The sequence below is a fragment of the Protopterus annectens genome, chromosome 14.part0 (assembly GCF_019279795.1).
Source record: "Protopterus annectens isolate FY-2018-M chromosome 14.part0, PAN1.0, whole genome shotgun sequence".
In the NCBI taxonomy this organism is placed as follows: Eukaryota; Metazoa; Chordata; order Ceratodontiformes; family Protopteridae; genus Protopterus; species Protopterus annectens.
The window spans coordinates 634,175,642-634,203,141 of record NC_056748.1 but is presented as its reverse complement, the minus strand read 5'-3'; the positions used below and the strand labels follow the sequence as shown (position 1 = coordinate 634,203,141).

Genomic DNA, 27,500 nt, shown 5'->3' with positions numbered 1-27,500 from the left:
TGGTTGAACTAGAGAAGTTCTAAAGTTAGAATAAATTGTGCGTTTTCTATTAATAACAATTTCAAAGTAGAAGTGTCTCAGATGTCCATTTTGGGAATTGATTTTTCTCTGTTTTTATGTCTGACACCTTCTAGTGGTACTATTTGGGAATGTAAATTTGCTGGTGACACTAAAGTTAGCACTGTAATGACATCTCTGTAAGGTAAATTTAATTTAAAAGGCTTTCTGGATGTTTTACAGCATTGGTCCCTTTAAGTTGCATTGATTTTGATTCTAATATGATTACAATAAAAAAATGTTAATTTTGGTTCTAACAATGTTAACTACGCCTATGTTTTGAGTAGCACTGTCTTGAAAACTGTGAACACTATAAGGGATTTAGGAATATTTACTGACTGTGAACTTACCTTTGTAGATAATATAACAGCTGTTATTAGGACATGTTATCCAGTTATAAAATTATGAAAGACTCTCTCTGCTCAGAAGTTAGTAGGAATACATCTATATTAATTATTCTTTATAAGTCAATGATGAGGCCTCATAGTCAATATTATGCTGTATTTTGTTCTTATACCATGAGTCAAGTGAAACAGAAAGTATCCAGCAGTGCTGTGTGAGTCAGGCTGAAAAACTAAAGGATCTGGACAATAAGAATAGATTAGTAGGACTTTCTTTATTTTCTGTTAGTTATAAGTGGATAAGGGGAGAGTTAATCCTGATGTACAGGTGTGTGCATAATGATTGACTGGCCGTGAACTTAGGAGATGAAATACAATTTCAAATTATTGACACCATAAACAAGAATAGTTTTGTGAGGATTCCAAGATTTGATATTAAGTTAAAAAAAGATATTTTCATTGTTGAGCTGGTTTATATTGGAATGTGTTGCCATTTAGAATAGGTATGTCAGTAAATAATGACTTCAAGAAACAATTAGATGATTAGCTTTTTGAAGGATTAAAGTAGGCTATTAATTTTAATTTAAAAAATATTGTAAGACAGCTGTTCCAAACTTCAACACATCGAACGGCAACTGATCGAGCACAACATGTTGATCCTTAGCCAATCAAAAAAAAAAAAGAGCAAGTCTTATTTTTTGCTTGGAAACAAACCCCTGGAGGTCTGTATTTCCCACCTGCCTGCTAAATAAATATATACCAGTTCCAAGATCATACTGCAGTGGAGAAAGGGCAAATTTCCCAGTCCCCTCTATACTGTGATCTTGCCCAATACAACTGCTGACGTTGATATTCATCTGATTTTTGATCAGCTGTGGTGGTAGTTTTCTGGGTTCAACAAGTTGCAGTTACACCCCTTGTCATACTCATACACCTTTATATATATATATATATATATATATATATATATATATATATATATATATATATATATATATATATATATATATATATGTATGTATATATATATATATATATATATATATATATATGTGTGTGTGTGTGTGTGTGTGTGCATATGCATACATATATACAGAGAGAGACAGAGAGAGTAGTTTGCTATGTACCAATGAATATACTTAACTGAACAAATAATTTGCATGTAAAAGTATATGCCAAAACAGGTTAAAGATAAAGATATCTAAGTGGAAGTTACTGATTTTAAATAAAAAAACAAGTAGCATAAGTAATGTATTAATGAGAAAAATAAATAAATAAGAAATTGTTCAAGAATAAACACATTTAGGATCTGTGTTTCCAGATGAAAATTTCTGATAAAAACATATGCAATATTTAAATTTGTGGGAAGGAAAATAAGTTTTTACCTGAATCACTTTAGTCAAGTCTTTCAGGTTATCAAAATCTTTAATTCTGAAAAAACTAGCAAGACTGATGTAAATATTGGTCTCATGTACGGTCTAGTTTAGCAGCTCTTCTGGATAAAATGTCAGCTCCTTCTCTCGTGATTTTTATATACATTCTGTTTCTCCTTTTCCTTGTTTTTATTTCTCTTACTTTCATTTCCCTTACTCTTAATCTAGATTTTACTTATTAGTTCTCCTGCCATCCACATCTACCCCGCTTATTACCTGTAACCATTGCTTTTTTTCCCCACTCTTGTCCTCCTTATCCACAATTTGAAATTTTCCAACATTTACTTTATGAGTGATTAGTAAACTCTCACACTTATAACCTGTTAACACTTCTCAAATGCCACATGATATTGTATTTATCTTGATTTAATGATGGTATATGTACATTATTATACATGTCATATGTGTATTAATGCTTAGAATAATTATGTATTTACAGCTTATTGAAATATTATGTAATTTTTCCTATTTGTATGTATTTTCTGTTCTTTTACTTGTGGAGCTTTCCCATCCATGTCACCACTGAAAACAGATAAGGTTGTCCATTTGGAGTTTCTCAGTAAACAAATGCCAAAATAATAAACAAATTAATAAATACATAAAAAATAACAATCAACATTAAATAAAATGTACAGATTTCCATAAATGTATTTAAATCACATATATCCATCCTAGCTCTGTATCCGATATGGATATGGAAAATTAAGTGATAATCAGTGCAAGAATTTGTAGCAAAATTATGTAAATTACTATCAATAAGGAAAGCTAATCTATATAGTTGAGTATAATCTCCTCAAAGACTTGAAAAACAGAATACTGTAATGTTATGGATTAAAGATATTTCAAAATGTATTCAAATAAACCAATATCTTAAAACAGGAATGAATGACAAAAGTCTACTGGAAGGAAAATGGATGAAGAACCATTTAAATTTATCAAGTTCATCAATTACCATAGACATACACGATAAGTCAATATGTTTTAACAAATTATTCTGTTTGATAATAAACAAAATCAAATTTTGTGAAAAAAAATTGAGTTTCATACCAGCAACATCACAGAATTCAGACACAATGTAAAACAAGAATCAGATCCATATTGTAACTGCCAGTTTAAATTATGAGAAAGTTCACCTCGTGCATTACTTGAACAATCTATAATCATGTGTAAACTCATTTACTTTAAGATAATTTATTGTTATGGGTTAATCTGTGTTTATTTAAAAAGTAACACAGAAGTACAGTATGCATTAATTTTAATGTTGGTGTGCATTTTATAATAATGGTACTAATAAAAGCATTACACAAGATTCAAAATATTAGGAAAAAATAAACACATTGAACAAAAAACAGTCATTGTAACCGTATTAAAGTACGAAGGAAGACTACAGAGCAATGGACAAATATTAGAAAAAATAAGGTACACACCAAAGTAATGTTTTAATATACTTAATTTTCATTTTACATACACATAATCTTTTCAAATATAATAATACTGAATGCAGTGACCTTTGGTTTACATGATAAAGACCAACTGTCAACATTTCAGTTTATCCGTGATATTCATAGTCACTACATAAGTGTGCAATGGGCATGTGTGTTTTCTGCATACAAGCACAGCTGAGATGTGATTCAGAATCATAAGCTATACTCATATACATCATTTAAAAAGTTGTAAAGAGCTTCAAAGGTAAATGAGGGCAAAATCAGATGTTTTTCAGAGACACTGCTTGAAATTAACATGTGGTGCACACTTGCTTTATAAAAAGTGAACGTGTTCCTTTTCTAGTAATTTTCATCTTTTAAAGATTTATTTATTTAACATTTATTTACCAGGAAAGTCTAACTTAGAGCAAAGCCAATTTTCAGCAGAGGTTCAGGGAGAAACACTCCAGACATGTCTTTGTGATGTGGGAAGAAACCGGAGCAGCTGGAGGAAACCCACATGAACAGAGGGAGGACATGCAGACTCCACACAGAAGGGACCCCAACCAAGAATCAAACCAGAGAATCTCTTCCTGTGAGGCAACAATGCTACTGCTGCACCACTGCGCCATCCAAGATGTTCGGTGTCATTGTTAATATTACGTAGTCCCAGTTTCAGCTGCTTGTTTCAATTGTGCTACAACCTGATGTAATAAGTGGCACTCAGTGTACACTTGGAGGAGGAGATTAAGATGACAAACCACAAATTTTTACTTTGCAGAACAAGAATTACTCAAGAGATTTAGAGGTAGCAGGGATATAATAAAGGGTTTGGAGAACATGTGCAACACTCAAAGTAGAACTGTGAGAATGCATGACCTCCCAGTTACTTTATATACCAGATTAATTATAGCCTTCATTAAACGTGCCACTGGGACCTTTCAGAGAAAGAATGAGGGCACTTCTACATATGCTCTTGGCCTTATGCAGATGAACATATCTATTTCTCAGTTGCCACCATAGGGCTAAGCCAGCACCATGCATACATTCCACAGAAAGACATGTTTTTGTAAGGTGATTGGTATTACAGATTCCACCCACACGGCTATTAGTGCTTCATCCAAACCATAGGGGAAAGAGATACCACAATAGGAAAGGTTAACCTTACATCAACTGACAGGTAGTGGCTGTGGTGTATGGAGCTATATCTCTAATGAATCCACCAAGCAACCTGGCATTACTCCAGATTCCCATAAATGGCACACAAGTTCACTGCACCACAATCTCCTGAATATTAGGATTTTTCGTGATCACCTACTTGGTTACTGCATTGTTAATAATATTGTTCCCGAGAACTATTTGCTTCTATAGTTCTACAGTTTTTAATGACTGACTACCCTCTTTTCAGGTATCCTCTCCATTTTATATTTTCTAGATGACAAGGCAACTCACTTAAACCTTAGCTAATGACAACAGTCCATGATTGGTAGAAAGCAACAGATTAGTCCTTTAAAACCAACCTGTCCCAGATGTGGATAATCATTGAAAAAGTGTTTGGCCTGCTTAAAGTGCATTTTTCTTGGCTGGACAAGTTGGAGGCAATTCAGTATGAACCTGCTGCTGCATGTAGAAAGCTCATCTGCATAAAATGATCATAAATTAGTCTTTTGCAAATTCCACAAATAGTGACTGGTGTTGACAGTGCAGCTCACTCTCTCATTTGTTCCACTAGTGGCAATAATGATGATAGTTTGCCACTGGCAGCAGCATGGCACCCTTTCTGTCAGGCTTGTGCAAGATACATAGCAGTGCAGGTGAAGTGGCAGCCTCTAGTCTGCAACTGTGAACAATGATACAAACTGCATGTTAGTTATAGAGTTAACACTTGGTGCATACAGTTTCACTTGTGGTAGTGCAAATCTTAATGCTACTACAGTCACAAATCTCTTTTTTTTATTTCTTTTTGTGACTTTTTCTGTCATGCAGGAAAGTGCAATTGTCAATTTCATCATATGTGGTTTGTTATTTACTGTGCTTTCTTCTCAATTTCTTTATGTTGCTGTTGGCTGAAGCTCATATTACAGTAATTACAATGGTTTCAAATTTGAAATATGCCATACGCAATATTACCTAATGATAAGACTGAGAATGGTGCCATGGTTCATGAGTGGGTGTTTGCATATGAGCTTGAAGTTGAGTTACTATGGTAATGAGATCTATTAGATGCAATGGGACAAGACTGAAATGGGCTGTGGGACCTGGAACTTGACTCAGAGATCCTCCCTCAATATCTGTGAGCCTGATGAAGCCTATCTTCCTAATTCCTGAGTGCATCCACATGCATGTTGGCAGCACTTTATTGGGACACCTGTGGCTTCAGGCTTTCTCATCCACCAACCATGGGAACTCTCCCTCAGCTATATCCAGCAATGACAGCAATGTGCATTTTGGTAAGCCCTCATTAATGTGTGGAAAGAAGTTTACATGGAAGTCATGTGAGCAGCAATGCTCTGCATGAGGATCATTGTGGCATTGTTGCTGGTCTCCAACTTCCCATATGTAAGTGAATTTCCTCATGTATGCCCTGCAACACTGTAAAAATCACTGCCTTACTCTCTTTGCAGACAAGACCTTTAATTATCTTAGGTTCATAGGTTCATAGGTTCATACTAGGCTATCTGCCCTGGGGCAATTATAAGCCTAGCTCGATTCTGTATGGCTTACGCCACCCCTTGATTTGAGTATACTGTGCCCTTTTTAAGGTTTAGTTTACTGTGCCTCTGTCTAATAGTGACACGGGAGTAATCCCTGGGACAAACCTACGATCCCCCATCCACTTATCGAGATTCTTCTTGAAGAGATTCAGTGAGGTGCTCTGCCTCACATGAACTGGAATTCTATTCCAGAGCGAAGGGAGCCTCTGGGTTATGAACCTGTCCCTCCAGCAAGTTCTATTTATTTCTGTGCTGATGTTCAAGTCCCTCAAGCGTGTGGCTCTAAGGGATTTAGATTTACTGAGGTGGAGTATGTCTATTAATTCTGGATTTGACATAGCTTTGTATGTCAGGCATAGATCGCCTCAAAGTAGGCGGTATGCAACTGAGTAGAGCTGGAGTTTTTTTAACCGAGCAGCATATGGCATCTGTTTGAGACCCTTGATCCTCTTGGTGAGATACTTTTGGGGTCTTTCTAATTGCTGCAGGTGTCGGGTAAGGTACATCCCAAAAGGGGCATTGTATTCTATGATGGGCCTGATGAGGGATGAATAAAGGGGCACGATTACCTCTCTTGATCTAGATGTGAAACCTTTCGTGATGAGGTGGGCTATGTAGAAGGTCTTTCTAACCACTTTGGCAATGTGGTTTTCAAAGGAGAGATTTCTATCAACTTGGGTCCCCAGGTCCCTAATAACTTTCTCTGTACTTAATGGGTTTCCGCCTATGTGGTAATTTGTGGGCACACTGTTTTTGCCAAAGGGTATGACTATACATTTTTTGGCATTTAGCTTTAAACCATGGTGCTGGCACCAGTTATCTGTCTCTGTGAGACCTTTTGAAGGATGTTTGAGTCAGCTGGAGAGTTGATTATGGCACCCAGTTTGCAGTCGTCTGCGAACTTGGTGAGCCATAGTCTTCCCACGTTTGCCTGTACCTTGGAAAAGTATATACTGAACAAGAGTGGTCCCAGGACAGAACCCTGTGGGATGCCACTTGTGACCGGTTTCAAGTCTGACATGGCTCCAGCAACTCTCACTCTGTGGGTTCTGTCTTTGAGCCAGTTTGTGACCCATCTTGTGACATAGGGGTTTATATTTAAGCTGGATAGCTTATCTATGATGCCCGAGTGAGGTATTGTGTCAAATGCCTTTGCAAGGTCCAGATAGGCTGTGTGGACTACCTTCCCTTCATCTATGGCTTTGGTGACTGTTTCAAAGAAGTCAACCAGGTTCAAAAGGCAGGATCTGCCCTTGACATAGCTGAACTGGGTAGGATCTAGTTTCTGTAGGTCCCCAATGTCTTTGTTTATGAGCTCCATGATTATCCTCTCCATAGCCTTGCAGACTAAGCTAGTCAGGCTTATGGGGTGATAGTTTCCAGGGTCCGTAGAGGCTCCACCTTTGTGGAGTGGGACCACTGTTGCTGTATGCCATTCTGTGGGCACATATCCTGTAGTGAGGCTGTGATTGTATAGCTGTTTTATTTGAGGGATTAGTTCCTCTTGTAGTTCATGTAGGACACAACCTGGGATGCCATCTGGTCCCATGGAAGCAGTGTTTTTTGCTTTGGAGAGGGCAGCCTTCACCTGAGCATCTGAGATGTTTGGGAGGCAGCCCTCTGCTGGGATAGATACTTGCTCTTTTGGGGGGGAGGGGAAAGATAACGCAGCGAGCAGGGTTCGAACCTGTGCGGGGAGACCCCATTGGATTTCAAGTCCAATGCCTTAACCACTCGGCCATCGCTGCCTACTGATGTTGCTGCATGGTGTCTGCGTGCAAGATGCACATTCTGTAATGGGACCTCAAACATTGCTGCTTCTTCCTGCAGAGGTTCAGTTGTCCAGAAGAAAGAAGTGTTGTACTGCAAGTGATTATTCTCTTTCTGGCAATGGCATTTCCTACTGATGCACTATGTGAGAGTGGGCATCACTGATTATAATGATATCAACTGTTTTGTGGGAGTTGGCAACTGTTTGCCAGTGCCCCGAGGAAAACAATGAGATTAGTGGCATCGTAAACAGCCATTCTGCTGTCACCATTAGCCTGCTGTTTTGTACCGCAGCATGTTGATGCTTTTGCTGCTCGACCAGTGAACAAATAAATTAACTATCTGAATAATATATTTGGTTTAAACCCTCTGAAATAATAGTAAAAGTAGGAGTTACTGATGCCCATTATTATAATGTGTTGTCTGCTCCTGTGGTCCTAGTGCTAATATTAATAAAGTACCCGATGGGGAAACATTTTAAATTAATCTGCCAACACTCATTATGTTAAAGTATATGTGCCCTATTACAACAAATAGCAGTAGAAACACTGACCTTCTGTACCTCCTATGTATGGATGATTGTCCATTGTATCACAGTTGCACAAATAGCAGGTACTCTTCATCAAGTGTTAAACTCCGGACAGCGGAAAGTCCATCACCTATGATAGTACATGCAATTGTATTCTGGCCTTACTCATGGCATGGGACACCACATCATTACCTTTCAGTGCTCGCCCAAGGTAGGATTCCTTGACCTTTATAGCATTTATGTCAATCAGAACATTATTCCACATCTGTCTGCCTTGGACTCTCTTCTCCAAAAACACTTTTACCATATATCTTAATGGCATCCATGAATATATGGTTCTCTCACTACAATGTATATGTGCAAATGTGACAGACTTTCTAGCTAGTTTCATACTATTGAGAAAAACCCATGACAAGCATGTGCACATGCATATACACTGCTTATGTCTCATCTTTCAATCACTAAGTGGGTGCACGGACATTTCTACTAGCATTAAGCACTAAGAGGGTGCGAGCATAGGATGATTGCTGCCTGAGTGGCTGATGTCATGTTACACCATGTGTGGTTCACATCCTAGAAATCTCAGTTTCATACCTAAAGCAACATTCTGCATTGAAGCTGACAACAAAAATCACTACTTTTCTTAAAGATCAGGAAAGGGACTAAAGCCAGTGCAGTAAAAAGACCAAAATCTTTCTGTGTTTGCGGCAGGCATCATAAGGGTCCAGGATGGGTCAAGCTGAATCTCCTCCATTTAAAAACAAAATAGATGTGTGGACAGATTTTGGGGTCAGTTGATATCTCTGCCTGACATTCCTATGATTGGAGATCAGTGCAAAGATCTTATCTAGACCAGCTTGCCCAGTGAGTGGCAGATGTAAAACAGAACTGGCCACAGTTCTTTAGTAAGTATCACAACCTTATTATTAATGCTTCATCTGAATTTAAAGCCCCTAGATATAGGAGGACATTGTAAACTTTTATTTGTTTCTGCAATTCACTTAACAGCAATTTATTCTGTAATTCTTGCAACCGTGTATAATTTACTGTGAAGCTTTTTCACAGCTGTTGCCTGCTGCTGCATTGGCATTTTTAGAGTTTCATAGAAAATGGATTTATAGATTAGTACTAGGCTAACTGCCCTTTGTGGGCCGTTTTAAGCCTAGCCAATTACCCCATGTGAGAATCAAACCCTCCACCTTGTGTTTGTAAGGTAAATATCTTAACCATTACACCAACCTCCCACACATTTGATCAAGTTTACAGTCAGCAATGTGAAAAACTTAACTGTAAATTAAGTATTTGGTGCTTTTACGGAATTAGCAATGAACATTCCAATCCCTTCACTAAAGAGTGCATTTTACAGATAATCTATTGAAAATTTCCAAAACTGTTCACACCTTCTACAAAGGATATGTATAAGACTACCATGTAAAAGGGGGTGTGGAGCACTAGTGTACTACATATTGATCAAGAACAGTGCTGCATTGCTGATATGGCAACTTTGCAGTTTGTGCCTTTCAGCAAGCATGGTTTATGTAGGTGTGGTCCTGTCTGGAAAAGTGGTAGCATTATCAATGAAAATTATGCAGATATTATAAACCAATGTCAAATAGAGGAAATGCTACAATATTTATAATTCATTGCTTATTGATAAGGTTACCCAGTTGTTTTAGCAAAAGCACAGCTGCATGACTCTGACATTTGTTGAAGAGGATAAACCACAAGGATGCCAAAGCAGCAATACTCTTGACTTATAAGTTGTTCATTAATTTTGTCTCTCACCAGAGAAAGATTGTGCTGATGAATGTATCATTTACAGAAGCTGACAAGTATAACAATTTCATTTCACCTGCAATGAATTCCTTGCATAACATCATAAGTGCAGTTCCACTCTCTTGCTACTTAGCTGGCATTGAGGAAAGATATAATTCAACTACCCTATTTGCTGTGGCTTTTCAGTTTCAGTGCAGATACAGGGTTACATATTGGAATTCCACAATCAGGGAATATAAGGCAGAATGGGGTGGGAGAATTCATCACATGAAAGTTTTAGTGCCATCACCAGCTTAACACAGATACATGAAAAAAAGATAACCCTGCAGTTAGTAATGCTCATTAAACATAGAATTTTTAGGGGTTCTTTAATTTTGATTTCTCCTTCTTTTATTTATTTACCAGCACTTGAACATATCAAAGAATGCAATCATGGCTGGTCCCATGAGCTCATACGTTTCTCATTCAACAAGCATATTGTTACCAATAAATGGTTATAAAATTAGTAAGTGTTCAAAATATAGATGTTCCTATAACTCTAATGAGTAGGACACTGCAGTACTTGGAGCATATACATTGTTCTCTCCTTCTGTAGATCCAGTTGTACCAGGATACCTTGATTAGAGTTAACTCAGATAAGTGAAGGGTCAGTACCCTCCTGGTACTGCTTCACAAGGTGGGAGTGGAGCTCCCTATGGAGTCCCCACAGTAGTGTAGTCTGATAACCATCTCCAGCTTCAAAGTCTGCTGAGGTTGCAGTAAAGAGGGCTGTGATTATGTGATGGGAACCATGTCACAATGTCTGATCTACCCCATCCACTGAGCCACTGGAAACCTCAATCCCCAGACTGTAGATATCTCCACACCCAAGAACATTTGAACAAGGCTCCTTATGAAGTTCTCTAGACCAGGGTGAAAGTGGCACCAGTCATGTGTACCTCCCTATTCCCCAACATTCATCTACACTGTGTTCATTCATCTTCCATTTGCAAACCCAAGATAGTATATGACTACCCTCTCCTGTTTGTCTTGCCTGTATTTATGTTTTTGACAAAACTTCATCACTTCCCTAACTTTTACTCCTTCACTTGTTTTCCTTTATTCTGCCCCATCTTCATTTATACATATTTGAAAATAAATGTGTGGATCTGTCCCCTCTTTAAAAGAATTGCCATCTTACCTCTTTCAGCAGACCCCTCTTATGTCTTTCTGTTTTATTTCCCTTGTCTGTTTTCTCTTTCCATTTAATAGCTTTCTTATCTTCCTGCTTCCCTTACTTATAAAATTCTTAAGTTGGTATCTGTAAATGGACATCTTCACTGAAAAATAAAACCTATTAAAGTTGCTATATGCTGCTAGGCAACAACATTGACCTCCGAAGAATGTGGGTTTTTGACTCAAATTTCCATGGTACTTAATGCAACTTAGTGATCACGTTTGACTGACAAAAAATACAGAGTTATTCAGGAATGTATCATCATGTGCAACAGTTATACACATGAAAAACATGTGTATGTTAAAGTCATTCAGGAACTTATCAGCATATGTAGCACTCATACACATGAAAAAATGTGCACATTCTGCCATTTTTCATAGCTGTCTTTACGCACTTTTAACTGCACAGCTCAAGGGGGCATGTCTTCCTGGGCATAGGAAATGCGAACATCAGCCTCATCCTTTTCCATTTGGGTCATTGACATGTAGGTATAGCAGTGACTTTTACACATTCGAATTTACTCATATGCGCAGACCAGCGCTATGAATACCACCCTCTGTCTGTGATATTGATTGGAAACTTATTGTAAACTCTGCCTTAGGAGGAAGGAAAGCAATAACTGAAACTGTATTAGTAGCTTTACTGTTTGTTTTGTGGAATAATTCTTACCTAACTGGAATGATTTAAGAAGTTGCATATGAAATGGAAAGAGAAAAATGACAATTATTTCATTTCACACTGTAAATTCACACTGTAGGAAATTATGAAAATGCAGGTTATTTTGCCAGCAAGTACTGGGAGCAGCCGAGTTTATAACAGTCATGAAGCAGACAGATTTTTTTAAAGGACATATCTGCCAAATAAATGAGACAGCAAATTTCATTCACAAAATCATAGTCATCTCAATTTAACTATTTATTTTTGTATTTTAACTTTTTTTACAGAGCTAGAATGCATGAGTATTTCACTGTAACACTAGGCTTAAAAAGACTTCAAACCGACACAATTGCTTTAAATTGTTTATTCTTATTCCATCATGTACTTTGTATTCCAATAAAAATGACAAGACGTAGACATCAGATTTTATTTTTATTTTTTTTTTACTTCATTTAGTTACATTCACAGTGCTGTGAATGACTGCCTTCTTAGTCTTGTCTCCTGAAATAGAATCAGCATTTCTTGTTTATCTATTCTGTAAAATTTGTACCAGTTATAATCTTTATAAATGGCTTTCATGGCAGATTTTATTTTCATAATAAGAAGCTAATTGTTATGCCTTTGTTGCAGCTCTTAGTATTTTAGTTCACCATTCATTTGCATCATATTGCTACAGTGTGTCCTCAGTGGTTATTCCTTGGTGGACATGCTCAGAACTTTGTGACCAAAAAATCATACTACACACAGCTTTGCTGACATGCTTACGATTTTTTGATTAACAATTCACGTTTTGCATATCTGACTTTGTAGACTTTTAGTAGCTTTTTTTATATAATCTTGACTAATTTCCCTGATATACAATCTAGGGGTAGACAAATTTCAACATGAAATATCATAGTATTTCAACTGCATAATCATGATGGGATATTAGCTATCTGTAGCATCTTGTATAGGAAATGGATGACATAAAATGTAATCAGCACTTTTTATAATCATTTAACAATTTTACAATGCTATGCTGTTATGGGGAATAAACATTCTGAATGGCATAATAGGGGAAAAAAAGATGAGGCTGTCAAGTATGAATAAGTGGGGAATAATAGTTTCTGTTCATCAAGATTTATTATCGTATGTATAAACATATTTAGCAAGGATTATGATGTTTGTTCTATACTATTTAAACCAGCAGTATTTCTGGAAAACTTGCCAAGAATCTCAGAATAAACAAATCTTCGCGGGACAAAGGAGGAATTCAAAAATTATTGCATCGTACTAGTAAATAATACTGGAACAGTAACATTGGCTGAGCACTGGGATCCACCTTTTTTGAAATAATTATTTATTTTATTCACATCGCATTTAACAATATACCTGTGTTTTGAAATAAACATGTGCTTCTTTGCATAAATATTATTGAAAAAAATTGCTAAATCCTGAATTATCACACGTGCACTTCTATGAATAATCATTAGTTTATGTTTTGTTCAACCTAATTAGAAATTATAATGAGGAACATTTGTTGCATAAAATAAACATGCTATTAGAAAACAGCATCTGGTCTCCTCAAGTACTCTAAACAGAATACTTTAAATATTGATAAAACAGCATTATTTCTAGGAAATGTTAGCACTATGCTGTTTGTTTCTCACTTATGAAATTGCTGTTTCTCACTTATGAAATTGTGCATTAGTCTACGCAGCATGCATTCTAATTTTCTAGATATCACTTTCTTACAAGCCAAAAAATAAACTTTAATATGTTTCACCCTGATTCTATGTGATAGAACAATATCACAGCAACCACTGCAAATGAAATAAAATGAAACAGAATACTGGCGAGAGATTTAGGAGGAGTATTTCGGTGGTATGTATTTCTGATTTTATAAAATAGAAGAATAATGTTGATAATGGATAACATGACTGAGGGAAACAACGAAGGTACAGAATTCAAAAACTATGACAAAATCTGGGGATGTTGGCAGATTCAGGTTTGCCATTGGCCCTGTGGTAGTTCTGATTTTGTCCCGAATGTCATAATTTCCTGTTATAAGAAATTTTCTCTAGGCAACACCAAACCGCATTCCCCAAAATTAAAGTGATACAATACTAAACAGAATATTTATTTTTAAAAGTCAGATCACAATTAGGAATATAACACACAATTATGTAAGGTTTAATTCTTTCAGATTACTTTGTAGAAGAAATATATTTGGGTGTATACCTGAAATGGCTCTGATGTGGATATTGAGTGTTTAGTATACTTTTTGTAGAAGATGGGGAAAAATAAAAACTTTGTATGACCATGGAGATGGTACATAGAGATATTATGGGTGCAGGATTGGACCCACTTTGCAGTACAGCTTGCTCCCCTAGAAACACAAATGTTTTGAAGTACTGTCAGGCATTTTTTAGAGTACAAGGCACAATAATATTTTGTAGATTCATACCTTGTTGCACTGAGAAATCACAAGTCAATGAAATGTGCTACTAAACCTAATAAACATCCAACTATGTCCAAAATATAGATGTGTATAACATTTACTACACAGATTCATAGTTTTATACAAAGTTCATAGCTGAAGAGGCAAAAGGAAGACATTTATTCCAAAAACAGAGAATGTTCTAAGTTTTCATTCTTTCATGTCAGCAGCTGCAGCTAATCTTTCAGTGTAGGTTGAGCTATTTGGCCTAAGCATTAGATAACTGGGCTGCAAAGGTAGGTCAAAAAGGTTTGGGATTTTCAGTACACAAAAGTCTAAACAAAGGTTACTCTTCAGCTGATTATAGACTCCAGAGTACAAGGATATGGCTTTTTAGCCTTTTGGGTGGCTCAGACTGCGTAGTTTGTAAATCATTTTCAGAAACCTTTGGCATGCTTCGAGTTGTTGGAGATGCTTTAGTGATACAGATTCCAAAAGGTACATTTTGGAGGGGAGCTCTGTTAAGTGCTTGAAAAGGATAGCAAGAATATTTGTATACTTAAAGGCACACGTGGCCATACAACTCATGATCCCTGGAGATCACTTGTCTTGTATTCTTCATGTGTTTTGCATTCCTATGCATTGTATTCAATGATAGATCTAACTAGATACAAATATAGGTAGATGAAGACTTCATGTAACTAAGAAGAAGTGATCTTGTGTATGAGCTGAGCAGGGTAAAGGTCTTCTTAACTACCACTAGGACATGGTGAGCAAACAAAATTCTGTTATCAGCACAGGTACCCCAGTCCTGAATCACACTGTCTGTAGAAAGATAGGTACCAGCAAGGTGTTAAGAGAATGGGCAATGTAGTTAAAGAATGAGATAATATCTTTCTCAAAAGTGTACTGCCTTTTTGTTTGACTTTATGGTGAGCCCATGACTGAATCATCAGATGATAGTCTGATCTAGGGCTTGCCTGAGTGCCAGAGGAAGGTTTTACAACTGCATCCATTTTTCAGTAATCATCAAGCATAGTTAGCCACAACTATCTGACATTTGTTTTCACATCTGATGATCAGATAAGGAGCAGCAGTGAGCCAATGAAACATGCATGTGGAACTTCAATGGGTGACAGTTTCCATGGTACTGTAGATATTTCGTCTCTTAATAGTGCGGGTTCCATCAGAGAGTCAGTTGTCAATGCACTGACTTGCATATGGTTTTATGTTAAGATGAGAACATTTATTTATTACTCCAGTTTGTGGGATGGTGTCAAAGTGGTTAGTCAAGTTCTCATGGCTTTAGAGAACCTTATGTAGAAATCAACTAAGTTTAATAGGCACAACCTTTCTTTTAAAAATGCATACTGATTTGTGTATAGGGCTTGTAGGTTTCCTATTTTATTTTTTCTGTTGTGGTGCAATCTTTCTGCAGTAGTGTCAACATGGCCATTCTCCATGTTTCAAGAGCATAGACTGTGGAGAGATATAAACTGAAAAGTTTAACAAAGGTTTTTGGGGACAGCTAGATATATTATCAGGTCCAATTGAGCTAGCAGTTCTGATTTTGTATAGTGGTGATATAATCTTATCCAAGGTGATTTTTTGGAGGAATGAGGTAAATGATGGGGAGGGATATTTGAATGGTTTAAAGAAATACAATTAATGCTGCACTTGTCTATGAAGACACTAGTAATAATTTATGGATCACAATGAAAGACAAATGGAAATATGTCTGGTACAGTAATGGACATCATTTCTAAGTTTGCTAATAAGGAGGAAATGGCCTTGCACTCATCAATGTTCTGCTTTATGGTTTTCCTTATTTGTTTTATATCCTTTTTAAAATAGGAGATTGAAGATTTGTTACCGATAGAGCTTGATGCGTCTTCATTTTGTTAACAAGCTTGTTACATGTGAAATCCACCACACAAATGTTTTCTCAATTCATCAATTCATCATTAGTTTAAAAGTGGATGGGAAAAGACTCCTTAATGTGTCTCTCCATAAGGTAAGAAAATTCAGAGAGGTTTACAAAAATATCAGGTGCTGGGTTATTTGGAGAAATGTATCATTTATAGTTTTGAAGAAGGTCTATAATTAAGAGTTCTTTTTTGTGTGTTTGTAATCAAGACATAATATGTTTTTTTTTCCCAGTGGGTTCATAGATTAATAATTAAGAACTAGGGATTCAGATGCAGACTTTTACAAGCCCAGGTAATACCTTACATTCAGAAGTTCCTTTCAGCCTCAAGAATGGCAATATAAGAAACCAAAGGAGAATTCAATGCTACCCATCCAATTATCAAGGTTAACCTTGAAGGTGGTAAGGGTGGGTGCTGCTTACCATGTAGTGAGAGTTTGTTCCACAGACAGGTTATAAGCTAGAATATACATCTATTTTGCTAACATGCTTTGTTTAAATGCTGACAAAGGCTTAGTTCTTTTATATGGTATTTGAGGAACCATTTGCTCTGTAAAGGAACAGAATGTCTCCGAAGGTTAGATGTTTCATGGACTGAAAGACGAGATGCACCATATCAGAGGAGTCTAAGAAAATGAATGCATGGAAATACTGCCACTGTTTCCAAATAACTAAGATTTTTGAGGCCACTGATACTTTTGCTAGGAACCTCTTAGGTCTGTGAAGTAGAAAGATATGCTTAGACAAATGCATACTAAAAGGAACATTATATTTAAGTGTGCGTTAAAGCAAACTATCACTGCAAGGTGGTTGAAATTACTAAATAGTTACTGACATTAGGGTTAGTACAGGAAAAGGTGACATTGTTAAGGAAACATTCAAGATGATTGTCACACTTGATGAAGAGGAGAAAATGTTATCACAGGAAGTAACATTAATAAAATGGAGTACTATAGCTAGTTATACAGGTATGCCAGTTTACAAGTGTGCAGTTAAAGTTGCCCCTAACTAGTGTATTCAGTTTGATGGAGGGCTTTCTTACATGACTTAGATAATCAGTATGCTCAGACAACAAATTATAATTATAGTGGGTAATGATATAATAGGAAGTTTTGTTATGAGTTAACCAGACCTCTATAATTTCCAGTATGCCAGCATGCATGATTTACTGTGAATTAATAGATCACTTAAATACAGATACTTTCCTACAACTCCTCACTGTGGAACTCAATGCAAGGAGTAAGTGATATTTGTGCATCAGATTTGTGTTACAACATTAATATTAATTTAACATTTAATATTAACATCAATATTAATTTTAATGTGTCTGGCAGTTGCTACAGAGGATTATGGAACTGTTAAGAAGGTGCTTCCTGTGGTTCAGGGTTTGACTCCCTCAAACTCTGTTGCCTAACTGTATGTCCCTGAGCAAGTCACTTAACCAGATCGTGCTCCCGAGCTGAGTCTGAAAAAGGTCCATGAAGATCAGTGTTATCCCAGTTAACAATCAGAAATAAATAAAATAAATATAAATGTCTTCAAGGAAGAGAAAGGCCTGAAAAACCAAAATGTTACTGTTTAAGGCTTTGTCACTGAGAAATGCTACCATGATAATGTCTGAATTAGAATTTGCAAAAAAGTTATGTCAATGAGCTGAACTCTGCATAAAAATCATTATGGGTACAACAAATAAATTGATACACAAAAGTCATAATGAACAAGGTACAACACATCCAGGCAAAGCAGAAAATACTGTTGAACACCACATCCTAGCAGACACATGCTAGACCCCCAAAATGACATAATTTAATAAGACGCTTGCTATATTCAATGATTTTGGTATAATTTTTGGTAATGGTAAAATTCTGTTCAGTACCAGTAAAATTCTTTCCTTGCAGACATGGGAAGAGACCTACATACTGTGTCTATATGTGCACTGCAGTGGTTTGCCTGTGACTGTTGACTAGCACAAGGATATGTACAAAATCATATATTATATTTAGGATGTTGAAAGGTGCAGACTATCCATGTAATCTAACTAATGCTGACTTCAGAGACACAGCTTACTGTACTCTCTCTTGTTTGTTGAGTGCAGTGTCAGTGTGCATAACTATTAAATTAACAACAACAAGGTCCTTGTGACTCTCTGTTGCTCTAAGATACATTAGGGGAGTAGGCTTGGAGTTATAATAATATGCAATAGAGGTATTTCTGGCAGTAAGTGTGGACAGAGACAGATGTGAGTTCTTGTTTGGCCAGGGTTTGCTACATGGGGCCCAGGAGGGCTTAGGCAGAGATTTGCTTGAAGAACTTTAGCATATGTTGGCAAGATTTATGCTGCTCTTTACTGCCATGGATTGTTACCAAAATACAAACTCCCAAACTAAGTGAATGTTTATGCATCTGACATGAGGTGTCAGTGTTAAAGAAGTAAATTGTCAGTAAATGACCCAGTTACTACACTACCCCAAATCTCCTAGGGCTATACAAAAGGCCATGTTTTCAAGATGATAGAAGCAGGTCTGTTCCTATTTCAGGTTTTCTTTTTTCTTTTCAAGAATTACACAAATAATTCTCCTATTAGCCAATACCTATTACCTCTCATGCTGGTGCCACCTTAGCTGAGAATAGGTAAGAATATGCTCCTTCAGTTTACCTCCATATGGTTGAGAATAATTTGTGCGATCATGCACGATATCTACCAATATAACCAAATTTCAGAACGTATTTGCAGCAATATGTCGAAAATTAATACGTGGAATCCCGACTTTGAACATATGTTATTTATTTGAATGGCACAATGCATTTGCACTTTTTGCATTCAATAATATGTGGTTTGACATTATATTTTGCCATTGTAATTTCAGCCATTTAGACATCAGACACACCAATCGCAACCTTATGAAGGTAAACTGATCCTTCTCTTACCATGAGTAAAAACAGTATCATTAATTCAGGGCAGTTTCTGATTAGAGATTTGTAGGTTCTCTGGTGATCAATATTCTCATCCTAGATGCTGAAGTTGTCTGCTGGCTTGTTGTAGACCTCTTTTGATAGATGCACTGTGTAGCACATTCAGTAGTACCATACAGTAGAGCATTGCACTGTGCTGTGGTCCAAGATTCAAACTGCAGCGCTTCCAAGTAAGAGTAATCAGAACAAATGTAGGAATTCACATAGGTACTGCTCAGTCAGAAGTGGTTAGGAATCAGTGTCCCTCTGCTCCATCTATAACCAGGAGCAAAACAGTAGCAATAATCCTGTGTTGGCTCTTAGGAAGCAGCTTGGAGTTTTTCTAGTAATCAGTTGTCCCTAGAAGGCTAGCATACATTGTATGTCTGCCTGTCTACTGCTTCCCTCTTCAGCAGAACACCAGTACTAATCTCAAGCTGGTTCCTGAGAAGCAGTACATCTGCTCACCATGATTAATAGTCACATGCATACTGTAAATGAATCCAAGCACCTGCTGTGGGGATGGAACCAACAGTCTTCTTCTTTCCAACTAAAGATGTGATAAAGTCTATTTGAATGAAGATGAAAGTACTCATATCTCTTAAAGGGCTACGGTCATGTTTATTGTTTCATTCTTTGTTTCTTTCATTTATCTCTGCTTGATTACGTTTAGGTCATTTTTGTTCTGTTTTATGTATGTGAACTAATGGAGATGGAACAGGCTTATCTACTGGATTTAATTCTTCTCCCACTTCTCTCACTTCATTCAAAACAAAATGATTGTCTGCTGTATTTTTGGAAATGTTAAGCTGTTAAACTCCTAATTTAAATATTTAATTTTGAACCGGAAGACCCAGCACTATGTCTCCCACATGACGTGATCAGGTACGGGCTTTGAAGGTTGTGTTAAGAAAGCCTGATAACCTCTTTAATATAAATATAATAGCACATTTGCGATCTCTTCATTCAAAACAAAATGATTGTCTGCTGTATTTTTGGAAATGTTAATCTGTTAAACTCCTAATTTAACTATTTAATTTTAAACTGAAAGGCCCAGCACTATGCCTCCCACATGACGTTATCAGGTACGGGCTTTGAAGGTTGTGTTCATAGCCTGGTACTAGGCTATTGACCCTAGGGCCTATACAAGCCTAGCCATAACAATTCTCTGGCTATTTCTTCCCACACTATTTACTTTCCTGGACCCCTGTCTAGCAGGGTGACTGACATGATCCCCGGGGTGAATTTCCTTTCTCCAATCCAATCATCAAGGTTCCTTTTGAAGATGGCCAAAGAGGCACTCTACTTGACATGTTTGGGCAGTCTATTCCAGAGTCTGGGGAGTCTCTGGGTCAGGAACCTATCCCTCCAGCATGTTTTGTTTATTGTGATTACAAGGTTTAGATCCCTGGAGCATGTGGCTCAGAGGGATTGGGATTTCTTTAAGTGTAGCATGTCCAACAGCTCTGGGTTTGACATGGCCTTGTATGTTATGCAGAGATCGCCTCAGAGTAGACGATATGTGACAGAGTATAGCTGGAGTGTTTTAAGGTGGTCAGCATAGGGCATCTGCTTTAGGCCTGTGATTCTTTTAATGAGGTATTTCTGTGGCCTTTCCAGTTGTTGCAGATGTCTTGAGAGGTGCATACCAAATGGGACAATGTATTCTATAATGGGTCTAATGAGGGATGAGTACAGTGGGACAATGACCTCCTTTTATCTTGATGAAAAGCCCTTAGTGATGCGGTGTGCCAAATAGAAGGATTTCCTGACTGTTGTGGTGATGTGGTTATTGAAGGTGAGACCACTGTCCACCTGTGCCCTTAAGTCTCTTATCACACTTTCAGTGTTTAGTGTACTGTCACCTATGTGGTAATTCACGTGTACATGTTTTTTTTTTCCCCAAAGGAGATAACTATACATTTCTTGGCATTGAGCTTGAGCCCATGGCTCTGGCACCAAGCATCTGTTTCTGTAAGGCCCTTTTGTAAAGTATCCACATCATTTGGGGATTCAATAATGGCTCCCAGTTTGCAGTCATCTGCAAATTTTGTTAGCCAGAGTCCATTAGTGTTGGCCTGTACTTCAGAGAAATAGATGTCAAACAAGAGAGGTCCCAGGACTGAACCCTGAGGTACTCCACTTGTTACTTGTCTGGAGCTGGATTTGGAGTCAGCTACTTTTACAGTGTGGGTTCTGTCAGTAAGCCAGTTGGCAACCCATCGAGTGACGTAGGGATTAATGCCCAGCTTAGTAAGTTTATCTATGATTCCAGAGTGTGGGATGGTGTTAAAGGCCTTGGCGAAGTCCAGATAGGCTGTGTGGACTGCCTTACCCTCATCCACGGCTCTGGAGACTGATTCGAAGAAGTCAATAAGGTTCAGGAGACAAGATTGGCCATTCATGATCCCAAACTGGGCGGGGTCCAGTGTTTTAAGGTTGCCAATGTCTTTGTTTATAGGTTCCATGATATTACATTCCATGGCCTTGCAGATCAGGCTCGTCAGACTGATGGGGCGGTAGTACCCAGGATCCAAGGTGGATCCCCCCTTCTGGTGTATGATAATTGTAGTTGTGCGCCATTCAGCGGGCACAAGGCCTGAGTTGAGGGTATGATTAAACATGACACTTACATAAGGTGCCAGTTCATTTTGTAGTTCATGTAGTACACAGCCCACGTTGTCATCTGGTCCCATGGATGCTGTATTCTTAGCTTTGGAGAGTGCATTTTTTACCTGTGTGGCCGTTATTACCGGAATTTGGCAATCTTCCGGTATTGAGATGGGCCATTTAGGGGGTGAGAGGGGGGTGAACTTGGCACTGAATTGATCTGCCGGGATATTGTCAATATCCTTGGGATCAGTATATTTAAAGCCATTCTGTTGTAGTGCAGAATGGCATTAAATATACTGATCCCAAGGATATTGCCAGTATCCTGGCAGATCGATTCAGTGCCAACTTCACCCCTGTCTCACCCCCTAAATGGGCTTATGAAAGCCTGATAACCTCTTTAACATAAATATAATAGCACATTTGCGATCTCTTCATTCAAAACAAAATGATTGTCTGCTGTATTTTTGGAAATGTTAAGCTGTTAAACTCCTAATTTAACTATTTAATTTTGAACTGGAAGACCCAGCACTATGCCTCCCGCATGACGTGATCAGGTATGGGCTTTGAAGGTTGTGTTAAGAAAGCCTGATAACCTCTTTAACATAAATATAATAGCACATTTGTGATCTTGGTCAGTTATTAGCAATGATATTCCTTTCTTTTGCTTAAAACATTTCAAGCACTGTGCACAACAAAATCTAAAACCAGAATGTCAGTACATTCATAAGCTTCCAAGGGGATTAACTCTTGTAATCCATTACATGATGAACATATTTTTTTAATAGTGCACATCTTGAGTTACAAAATATAATATTCATACAAAATTAATCTTCCTAAGGATGAAATCAATAATGTTAATGAAAAAATATTGACAGCACTTAATATCGACAATGTTCAGTCTGAGTATAATTGATTTTACACAATTTTCAAAGGCATAAACTCACACTAGATAAGAGAAAACAGAAAAGTAAAAAGAGATCAGTCGGAATATGTGAATGGAATTGCATATCCATTGGCTAAGTTAAGAGTAAAAACTAACCATTATAAAGATGAGCAAGGGGACTTTAATCAGTTGTGAGAACAATTTTTTTTTTTGAGTAAAAGGAAGAGCAGACCAGCAAGGACTGAAAAAGTCCACATGATTAGCTATGAAAGGCTCACTAGACCACATGTCTCAATCTCATTTCTGTAAAATTGCAAGCAAGCAGAAATAGTCTAAATAAATAAATCAACAGAAACTTTATTTGAATGCAAATCAGTATCAAACATAGGCCAGTGAACCATGAACAACCACAGTGGTCATAGATGATGCCAGTGATGCCAAATAGGATTTACAGTTAGAGTTTTCATCAATTTGCTGATGCACAGGCCTAAACACTCAGTGTAGTTTATTCTTTTGTCCCAGTGAGAAGACCTCATTAAAACATTAACAGAATTATGTTGGAATGTTTCTAAGATTAACTTTTTTTTTTTAATTTCATGGAAAAACAATACCGTAGAAGTACTTTTAATCCACTGCTATATAGTATATTCAAAGGTATTCTAAGGCTACTGAGTCTTATGACCATTTACCAGTTTAAATAAAGCTGTGGCTCACATTAGACGTCTTTAACTGTACACAACTAAAAACTGTATAATACAATTACTCCATTCTATGAAATAATTAGATGTCTCATTATTAAGACACATTTATTAAAGAATATGATAATCATGTTTAACTGCACTTTATGGAAACAAATACCAGAGTAACATTTCACTTTATTTTTAAATACAACTGTCAAACATATACATACCTGCAACAATAATTAGAAAAGAATGCTGGCAATAGCCTATACAATGAGCAATCTAAGCAAAAGGGTCTTTAGAAATACTGCGCATAGTTGCTAAATTATTTACAGAAATGTACTCACTATATTTAGAACCCTCTTATTTTCTATTCATGTTAGATGATGTTTTATTTGAAAATGTAATTAATTGTGTATTTTTTTAAATGTAATGTCTACAGTTTATGATTACTGTTTTCAAGTGAACATGATAATGCCATATACATTTGCCAAGTTCTTTAAAAATAATATATTCACTATAATAATTAGGACTCTGTACATGCCAGATGATACGCTTTTTATGTATAAATATAAATAGTAGTGTCTCTCACTAGCTGTGTAAAATTCATAACAACTTTAATAATATGGAATGTTTACTGTAATCTGGAGCTGTATTACTGTTGTCATGAAGGGCCACTCAGCACTTGAGGAAGTGTCTGATGAGGAGACATGTGCCTGTGAAGGAGGAAGTGCCCAATGAGAAGACTGCTGAGGAGCTGGACACAGGAGAGGAGCCTGCAAAGGAGGAGTTGCCCAGTGGGGAGCCTGCTGAGGAGCTGGATACAGGGGAGAAGCCTGTAAAGGAGGAGGTGCCCAATGAGGAGCCTGCTGAAGAGCTGGATACAGAAGAGGAGCCTGCAAAGGAGGAGTTGCTCAATGAGGAACTTGTGGAGGAGCTGTAGAGATGGCAGGAGCCTGTGAAGGAGGAGGTACCTGATGTGGAGACTGTGGAGGAGCTGAATGCAGGGAATACTATGCCAAACATAGGCAGACACAGTATGTTGTGGCACTGGCTGAATCAGTGTCTGATTCATAACTATGGAACAAAGTAAATAATTACACAAAAGGTAAAAACTGATGCACAACCACAGGCTGTATTTAACATGCGTGGACTGGCAACACTGCACATCAGGTAAAGGCTACCCAAGTATCAGAATACAATGAGCACAGTTATTATATGCATAGATAGGAAGGACCACTGTGACAAGTGAGGTCAATGGGCAATTGTGTGAGTATGTTGATGTGTATGAACATTATTTTGCATTATGCATTCATTAGACATTGTGTTGCTCATTTAGGTGGAGTTATATTGTTGGGCCAAGATAGTAGGTTACACACATGCTGGTTTACAAAGTTCGTTGAACATGTGGGAGAAACAGACAAATGTAGGTTTTGTAAAAACAAATTGGAAATAGTCGCACACTTCATTACTAGTTGTGATATATTAATGGCAGAAGCACTTTATACTGAAAGGCATAATAATGTGGCAAGACTGTTGCACTGGGGATTGTGCAAGCATTATGGTATTGAAGTGGCTGAAAAACAATGGAAACATGAACCACAAGGCATCATAGAAAACAAAGAAGTCTACAATCACATGGGTTCATCCATTACCAACAGTTCAAAAGGTAGATGCTAGAAAACCGGATATAGTGGTCCAAGAAAAGGAGACAAAAGTAGCATTAATCATTGAAATCACCACACCTACTGACTACAGTGTCCTGCGTACAAAGGGACACAAAGTTATAAAACATCAGGATTTGTAAGCAGAAATGAGAGCAATGTGGAAAAAGATACCCAGATAGTTCCAATAGTAGTAGGAACAATGGGTCTTGTACAGAAGAGTCTACAATCATATTTAGATATGTTACCAATATATGTAACTCTGACAAATTGCAAAATGAGTAATTACTGGGCACATTGTGGGTGCTGTGAAGAGCACTTTTGTCTGACATCAAAGAGTGAAATAGTACTAATTTATTGAACTTTAATTGTACTTTGACTTAGGAATGGGGTCCATTCCCATCATGGCATTAGAAACCCAAAGGATTTGGAGAAATTAAAGGGGGAGTTGCAAGTGTGTGTGAGTGTGTGTGTGTGTGTGTGTGTGTGTGTGTGTGTGTGTGTGTGTGTGTGTGTGTGTGTGTGTTTTGTGTGTGTGTGTAAGATGGCATTACAGAAGCCTGACTGTGAGATTGCAGGGACATAGTTTCTAATGATGTTGCAGCACTGTAACAGGGACTGAAAGACAGGGCCAAAGCACCCACAGGAGATGTGTGTTTATACCATGCACATCCCCAGTCAAGGGACTATTCCTTCCTGGGAGGGTCACAGGTATGATCCAAATAATGCTGAGAGGATGGAATGCTCCATGAACATGACCAGTAGATAATGTCACATGTTGCTGAGCGAGCCTTATATAGTTTGACCATGTGGATTTCCACATCACAATGTACTTCTCTCAACACTGGAGGATGTAGTGGAAGTAGTGGAACTACATATGTCTATCTGTGGCATGCTCATTTCAAGGCAGGCATCATCACAGGAAACATAGGTGTACCAACTGTATATAGTATAGCATTTCTCACGCTGTGTGGATACACAGGGTCACCTTCTTCATACAAACTCACTGTACCACATGTCCTTCATGCTGCACGTGTTCCCCATGCACTCCCAGAGTTCATCAAGCAGATAATTTTCTAACCTTATCAGCACAGGAGGGACTGTAACAATGCCAGACTCTCCCTATATTATGGCAATGCACAAATTCCAAGCTGCAGCCACTGACACAGCTAGCTTAGGTGTTGAATGGAATCTGTGGTATGCACAGCTGCCAGCACAATGTCCACCCATGTCTTCCACTTATTCAGATGGATCTAGAGACACCCAAGAGGAGTATGCTGCAAATGATGACACCCTTTATGGTTAAATCTATTCATGTCTCCATGAATTTGTATGTGGGATTCCACAGACACAAAGGTTATATCCTCTGAATGAGGTGGGGTTATGGATGCCACATTTCCTGTATCTTACACTGACATCATAACCTATGAATAAGCCAGGCTGTGACTGTCACCATCACCAGGGTTGGACAGTTCACTAATATCTGTCAGCTGTATGTCTACTGAGGAAAACCATGATAGCAGAGAACAGGTGAAAGAACCAAGAAAGAAAAAAAACCCATCCACACAAAATCCAACGCCTCACCAATAACTGAATTCCTGTGAAGGAATAACTACTAGCTAATATAGCAGTATGTCAAATGAATAGGTAGCCTACCTTATATCAGTGGTCTATCCATCTGCAGCTCTGATGTTCATATGTAAAGAAGTGGATATGCTTGTACAATGTAGTAAACCAGTCTTCTGTTTACTGTGGCAGATACGTATCCATGAAAAGGTATACTTACCTAGGGTATCTACAGATGATAATCTGGTGGGTCACCTGAAACCTGCATCAAGATCCATGAAGATGGTATAATTGTCCATACCCCTATGCCAGAAAATCCTCCTTATCACTTAAAAGTTGTTTGGTCAGCTGGCCTCGTGTCATTGTCCTTTGCTCCTATGTCAGTTGGGCAGCCTGATTTTTAGCAGCACTTATTATGTCAGCGGCTCAATATCTTAAGTGGTCATATGTCTTGCTCCAGCCAGCACCCCCACTGATGTCATTACAGACACTCCACCAAGCATGGTCACAAAAAAGTCAGTCAGAGTTGTTGTGGCTGGTCATTTGTCACCTTTAGAGATGGAGGTGCTCTAGGAAGATCCTATTATCTGCCTGGGAGAACATTATTTAATGATTCTACCCACATTATGGCATCCTCCAGTTGAAATGCCTCAATAATATATGTAAGAACACCTGACATATGCATGCTCAGAACTCAACAGTAGTATGTCTATGTTTCATGAATAAATGGCAAGATTACTAATTGTATTTTAGTTACATTAGCTGCCCAACCTCTCTTTTCTGTGATACCCAATAATATGGGTGTATAGGAAGGAATACTAAGAGCCTCTAGACTAAATGCTTGTGAAGAAGGATTCCAGAATGAATTGATTTAGCTGA

General features: G+C 37.6%; 1 protein-coding gene and 1 non-coding gene across 2 annotated transcripts in view; both read right to left on the bottom strand.

Moving 5' to 3' along the window:
* CTNNA3 (catenin alpha 3) overlaps nucleotides 1-27,500 on the bottom strand; it is a 2,496,777-nt gene that overhangs the window by 1,952,892 nt on the left and 516,385 nt on the right. The window lies entirely within an intron of this gene.
* TRNAS-UGA lies at nucleotides 7,636-7,717 on the bottom strand. Its single transcript has one exon. It is a non-coding gene; the product is annotated as a tRNA-Ser (tRNA).